The sequence below is a fragment of the Rhinopithecus bieti genome, unplaced genomic scaffold, assembly GCF_001698545.2.
Source record: "Rhinopithecus bieti isolate Rb0 unplaced genomic scaffold, ASM169854v2 scaffold_69822, whole genome shotgun sequence".
Taxonomy (NCBI): Eukaryota; Metazoa; Chordata; class Mammalia; order Primates; family Cercopithecidae; genus Rhinopithecus; species Rhinopithecus bieti.
In genome coordinates this window covers 956467-963916 of record NW_016826966.1, presented here as the reverse complement: position 1 = coordinate 963916, position 7450 = coordinate 956467, and the positions used below count along the sequence as shown (strand labels likewise).

General features: G+C 37.2%; 1 long non-coding RNA gene across 1 annotated transcript in view; it reads right to left on the bottom strand.

Annotated features, from left to right (window-relative positions):
• The window catches only part of LOC108523177 (uncharacterized), a 34085-nt gene that overhangs the window by 780 nt on the left and 25855 nt on the right, over positions 1–7450 (bottom strand). The window contains exon 2 of the long non-coding RNA XR_001883742.1: positions 6593–6713. This is a non-coding gene — a long non-coding RNA (uncharacterized LOC108523177). The remainder of the gene's footprint in view (positions 1–6592; positions 6714–7450) is intronic.

The following is a 7450-nucleotide window of genomic DNA, read 5'->3' as shown; positions in this document are numbered from 1 at the left end:
TTTGTCCCCCAAAAAAAAAAAAAAAAAAAAAAAAAAAAAAAAAAAAAAAAAAAAAAAAAAAAAACTTTTCACTTGCGCTATAAAATTTAAAACAGAAATAACCTAATGTTCTGCCTGTACCTGACACTCAATATGTTTGGTAGATTTCATTACAGTATCGCTGCTTCATCGGGTATTTTACTCCTCCATTGTGGTTCAACAGCTTTTCCCTTCTGATTTCAGATACCATTGTCTAAAAATCCTCATTGCTAGGACCTATTAAAATCTAATTTCCTTTCCTTCTGAATGATTTTCTAAATGAAACAACAAGACATTTTCTACCCGTGTCTCTGATATATCATTCTCATGACCCCCAGAAAGTATGCATTGATAATATCTAACAACGTCATTGCTTCTGTTAGATCTCGCCATCTCTCAGAATTGCTGCATGATCAAGCTCTTCAATTCAGAAATTCTTCTTCCTGACCACAGCCTTCTATTACTTGATTTCTTAAGCTCCCATTTTACTTAGTGATGCTCTTTTTACAAAGAACACACTCTTGGGTGACTGGGGAGGTGGGGAGTGACAGTATTTTTAGGTGGCTAATTTTGTTTATGTGAGTATAGGACTTAAAACTGGCACCTGAAAGATGTCAGTAACCAAGTCAGAATACCTGATTTCAAGTGCAGCTTACAGAATTGAGGCTACACAGCCAAACCTTCTTAGATGGGAATGAAGACCCGCTCTCCATTTGTTTCTTATTTTGGCTTTTGTTTCTCTTTCAGCGGGACAGATCTCTTTCTCTCCTACTGCACACAGGCTACTTCCAGTGACTAGGAAAGATTACTATTACTACCAGCATCTCAGTCTAGCAATCGTCAGGGGTAAAAGTATTTCCTCCTATCAACGACCAAATAGCAACCCCAGGGAAAAAAATCTGATTGGCCCTGCGTGGGTCACATGCTTATGCCTTGGACCAATCATTGTTGCCAGGCAAATGAAGTAATATACTTGGTGAGGTTTGGGTCATGTGTTTAGTTTTTGTGGCAAGGGTTCAGAAGGGAGGGAACAGAAGAGTCTACCAAAATGATCAGATAACCCAATTCACCAAGATCACTAATGTCTTTTTCTAAAACAACTTCAGGGGCTGCTTGATCTGTCACTCATGGAATTTCTACCCTATCCTCTTCTCTCTTCCAGAAGGAATTTTTTGTTTACCCATAATTTATGCCATTTTATACTTTGTCTCTCTTTCAAACTTTCCTTTAGTGTCTAATCATAGAAACTCAGCAACATGACTTCCCAATCCTAAAGTATCAAGAAAATATTTGAATTGCCAGCTCTTCTTTTGAAGCTAGGCAGTGGCCAACTTGAGAGCCACCTTTTCCCTATCCCACTCTAGTCAAAGGAGAAAGAATTACTTGATAAAGCACACATTTATTGAGGGTGGCAGAGATTTCAGGTGAAATAGCCGTCATTGTGTTAATCATGATCTTCAGGACTCTATCTCATTCTACTCAACTATGCTTTCTTCCCCAACTTTGATCTGATAGGCATTTCTTTGAGGCTATTGTGAGAATTTGCAATTTCATGATCATTTAGGGGCTTGCTAATTTTCTTCCAATGATGAGTTTTTGAGAAATTGAAATTGAAATGGTTTGAATAAACCAAAATTTGCAGAAAATGTTAGTTTTATTAGCCTCCTCTGTGCCGTCCTCTTCTTGAAAAAAAAAAAAAAAAAAAAAAAAAAAACTCTCTACAACACATCTATTAGAGAACAATTAGATGACCAGTGAGTTCACGTCAATTTATTAAAATTAAATCACTAGGACGTATTAGGAAACAATATTGTCAGCCTCCGGTATTCTCCTCTCCAGGTCCTAAATTTATCACCTTTTAGGGAAAATTGGCTGCTTCATTTTGGATTCTGCCCAAGGCTCTCTTGATATGTAGACATTTCATTTGCATACAAAAGGCACACTGCATGGCTGGATAAACCAACCATCTGGCCTAAGCAATTTATCTGGATTATTACTGAACTGTACAAAACTATGTAAATATATATTCCTAAAATTCCAATTGCTCCCTTATCCATCTGCCTTACTGCCTTTCCCTTCAGCAACCCTGATTGTAGAAAGGATCATTTGCTTCCTCAACCCTTGACACACAGACACACGGATACATATGCACACATCTTCCTGCTCTATTGACTGTTGCTAGTGAAAGTCGAGTTATAAAGCCAGGTCACTTGGTCCACTGCCAATGTATGCAAGTCAGACTCAGTCAGACTTCATAGCTGATTAACATGCCTTTTACTACTCTCTAGTTAAATCCTCATCACACAGTCTCATTTTTCTAAATGCTCATTCTAAAATGTTTGCATTCTCTTCCAGTCCTGGATTCCTTATTCTTGAAGGTAATCTATTTTATAAACTCAGCGCTAGGTATACTAATGAATAAATAGTATAGTGCACCTGTGTGTTATTCTTGACATTATAGGTAACTTGATATAGGAACTCATTATATGACGTGAGTTTAGTTTTTTATAATTAAACTGTGATTGTGTGTCTAAAGTTCTTTTATTTTATTTTTTATTTTTTTTGAGACAGAGTCTCGCTCTGTCGCCCAGGCTGGAGTGCAGTGGCACGAGCTCGGCTCACTGCAACCTCTGCCTCCTGGGTTCAAGCAATTCTCCTGCCTCAGCCTCCTGAGTAGAGTAGCTGGGATTACAGGCATGCACCACTACACCCAGCTAATTTTTACATTTTTAGTAGAGACAAGGTTTCACCATGTTAGCAAGTCTGGTCTTGAACTCCTGACCTCAAGTGATCCTCCCACCTAGGCCTCCCAAAGTACTGGGATTACAGGAATAAAACACTGTACCTGGCCTAAAGTTCTTAATTAAAGGAATTCTTTAATTATTATTAAGCAAAACGGGATTTCGGAGATTCCAAGTGATAACTTTAATTCACTACTCTATGTCCTTATTAGAAAATATAAATAAATAAATAATTATAAATATATATATATAAACCCAACCTATACAATATAGTGTATTTAGAGCATGGAAGAGCAGAGACTCTGAAGCCAGACGGCCTGAGTTCAAATCCTGACACTTCTACTCAAAAATGTGTGAGTGACTTTGGGCAATTTGCTTACTCTTTCTGTGTTTCTATTTACTCATCTACAGCAATAATTTGTACCTCATCAAATAAAAAAAAAAGCTTAAATAGTTAACATTTGTAAATAGCTTAGAAAATACTACATTTGAAAAACAAACATCCCTAACTCACCTTCCACAAAAAGAAAGCCCACCTGCTTGGTCTTAATCTGTTGGTATATGACTTTATTCCATGCTCAGACTTTATGTGTTGATATATGACTTTATTCCATACTTATTCTTTCATCACAGGTGACACCCCTGAAGTCAATACCCACTTTCTCACCGCAATTCACTGACCCAACTCTTTTTACAGGTAGGTCTGCATTTGAGGAGTTGCATCATCAATTCGGTTGATTTCAGTAGAGGAATACATTGGAGTTTGGGGTAAAAGTTTTAGCCAATAATAATGAGTAACCATTTGGCTACTTTCTGTCCTTTGTGTATATATCCCACTGCAACATTGCCCATGGCCAGTGGTAAGTTGAGGATCCAGGACATCTCAGGCTATGTTCTCTCAGGGACACAACTATTAACACTCCATTTCCATGTCTTCAACTCTCAACTCTATCTGTTACACTACCCACAGAAGTTTGTATTCTACCGATGGTATTCCACCGAAACTGTTTTTCTGAAGTTATTGATGGATAGTCTAATAGTTAAAGCTATCTTTCTTATTTTTTACCACATCATTAGTGTTAGTTCCTTGTTCCTGAGGTTTTATAACACTCTCTTAATTGTTGGAGTGTTTTTCTCATCATTTTTTTTTTTTTTGTCATCTTTATGGGCTTTTCTTTCTGTGCCCCCTACTTAAACCCTTACTTCACTATATGTTGAAATGCCCCTATTTATTCTGCCTTTAATCTCTATGCTTTTGAAACTGCGAATTTAGGTTCAATTTTCTCATTCACTCCCAAATTACGGCCATAGCCCAGTGGTAATTATGCCTGTATCATCTCTTCCCCAGATTACATCATCACAACACTAAATGGTTTCTCTACACCTCTAGTCTCATCCCTTTCAAAACTCTAAAGTCATCTACCTAAACTAATAGTGCTTTCATGGGTCTATATAATCTATAGAAAAATTTCTAAATTGTATAATAGAGTCCACATGACCCTCCACATTCTAGAATCTTTCTACCCCTCGATTTTGCTCTGCAACATTTCTTGCCTTGCACATTCCTCTCTAACATCACCAAATATGTGGTATGGCTCATAAATAACACATATTGTTTTGTTTGGCTTTATTTTTAAACCTCTTGCTTTTGTATGTCATCTTCTCTGCCTGGAATAACTTTTCAGTGACTTTATCTGCATCCTTTAATAAGATACAGTTTTCACATGTCAATTCCTCCAGCAGCTTCTGATCAGCCTGTCCCCAAGCCTAGGTTAAATGCCTTCTTTCATTGCTCCCTTGGTATCCATTTTGTGTATTTTGTGGGATATTAATTGAATCTTAAACTATACTCTTTAATACTTTAGGTGTTCTTTGATGGCAGAAACAATCTATATATACATATCCCCAGTTCTTCCAAAGCATTTGTCTTTTAAAAGGCACTCCATGATATTTATTAAATGGATGAATACATGATTCAATGAATGAATAGTTGCATAGCGGCAGCAAAACTCTCAAGAAATTGACCCTTGAAATATACTCAGTGACCTCCTTCATGAAATTCTAAAACCTTATTGAGTCCAAAGACACAACGCTACTTATGCTGCCCTCGTGTTTCTTTCATACAGAGACAATGAATCATGCCGAATTACAGCTCTTAAGACCTTACAGCAAATGCACAATGCCCTGTAGGACATTCATCTTTCATACCGCATTGTATTTTTAAATGATAATTGTTGTCATAAATGTTCTTACTCACATTTCAGCTAGTTAAAAATTTTGCCTGCCTCAATAAAATGAAAGATGCCAGATTGTTTACAGATGAATTAATCATGACATTATCTCTGAAACTTTTAAATTACATCAATTGCATTGCATTTAGCATCACAAATAACCTGCATATTAAACAAATGGAATCTTTTCTTATATCAATAAAGATTAAATCATTAACTACCACTACTTGAATAGCAATATGACTGCAGTCAATGGCTCCCAAGACAGAGAAGAAATCTTACTCTGTCACAAAGTATATGCCATCCTTTCAGAGACATCATCAATCTTTATGGAATTTGGGAACATTCGTTTTCTTTAGGACTGTTCATCTATGGATTGATTATACCATTTCGACGTGGTAGGCTGCCTAATGTTGAGAGCTCAGAAGAGCTATGTAGAATAATTCCACATTAAAAAATCCAATGCTTAGGCATCTTTGTGAAGCATAAGACAAGCATGTCTTTTCAGTTTCCAATTTAACTTTTTAGATACTTAAAATATTTGGATTTGGTTGATCCATGTCTTTCAAGCAATGATTTTCAGATGTCTAAATCGGGTCAGGTAGAGCCTTCAAACATTATGTCCTGTCCTTTTTGTGAATTCTGTATGACTATACAAGAAAGACAGAAATCATTAAATAAAAATTTTGTTAAAATATACTGGTCTCAAAATATTGGCAGAAGTAGCCTTTAATTTATTTTATCGAGTTAATTTTTGTTACCCTTGTAAACTCGAATATCTGAAATAGGTCTCAGTTAATTTAGAAAGTTGATATGGCCAAGGTTGAGGACCTGTGCCTGAGACACAGCCTCAGGAGGTCCTGACAACATGTGCCCAAGGTGGTTGGGGCACAATTTGGTTTTACACATTTTTAGGGAGACATGAGACATCAATCAATGTATATAAGATGTACATTGGTTCCATCCGGCAAGGTGGGACAACTCGAAGCAGAGTTGAAGTAGACAGTAACCATTTAGTGCCTTTTAAAAGGAGAGAAAACTGAAAATGGCGAGATGCAATAAAAGTTAAACTTTGGGTTGAAACAATTAAAATCTCTTATAATTTATTAAGAGTCAATCAATCTTTTAAGAAAATGTCATTGTTTCTAACCAATTCTTAGGAAAACAACAACAACAACAACAAAACCATGAAAGCCTTTTAAATACAAACACACATGCACGTGCACGCGTGCAGACACACGCACATCTTGGATATTAGCTTTTAATGAAGTTGACTTTTAGCCATTGAGGTCCTTTAAATTAAAGCTTTTTAAATCTCATTACCATATTTCAGCTAGGATAAATTGCTGCTATTTCAGAAGTACCAAGTATCAAACCAGGAAAGGCTTGATTTAAGAACCAAATCCAGACTGTTGCGGTGAATAAAAGAAAGCAGAACCTTAGCTGTGGAACAGCAGCATGGGAAGACAGCCATTGCTCTTTCAGTTTGGCCTGGCAACAAAACAGGTGGCCTTGATATGTAAATAAAACCCCTTAAATAGTCAAAATCAGAAATCTTTCCTTTTTTTCCCTTTTGTTGGTTTTCTCCCCCCACCACACTACCTTTTCTTTTGTCTATGTGTGAATTTAGCCACTTCAGAGGACTCCTTCTCCATAATTGGAAGCTTTCCTTCAGAGCTGATCAAGTTGGATATAGAGTTGGTCAAACCCAATAGAAAAAACACTGAAACAGTAACAAAAACAGGAACAAACCAAAGTTAAGCAAAACAATTGCACAACTTCCACAATTATGGAGTGCTCTAACGGTAAGGAGAAATTAAGACCAGCTGGTTGTTAAGCTTAACTTTAGCAAGACAAACACCAATTCAGTTACTTACCTAAGACTGGATCTCAGGCTGAAGACTGCTCTCTACCGTCCTAGATGCAGGAAAAAACTCAAGCTCATTTTCCCTGTTGAACGCCAGCTCAAACTCCATAAAGGAGTTACTTGCCTTCCAACGTCATGGAAGTAGGAAAAACTTGCCTTCTTTGTGTTGGAAGCAAGTAAAACTCCCCAAAAAAGGAGTTGTACAGCAAAATAAACTTTAGATCGTAATCACATTTTAGGAGATCATGGATTCTCTGGAGGGGGTGCTTCCAGGACTCAGCAAATTGTCCTATTGGTGTTAGCCGTAAAGATAGCTCAGGCTAGTACCAAATATTGATAGGAGATTTGTCAAAGGTCAGGGACATCTCCACTCAGAATCCGTTCATGGTTACCAAATGTGAACCTCGAATATCTGAGACAGCTCTCAGTTAATTTAGATCATTCTGAGCAAACTATTGCAAGGACAGAAAACCAAATACCGCATGTTCTCACTCACAGGTGGGAACTGAACAATGAGAACACTTGGACACAGGGTGGGGAACATCACACACTTGGGCCTGTCATGGGGTGGGGGGTAAGGGGGAGGGATAGCA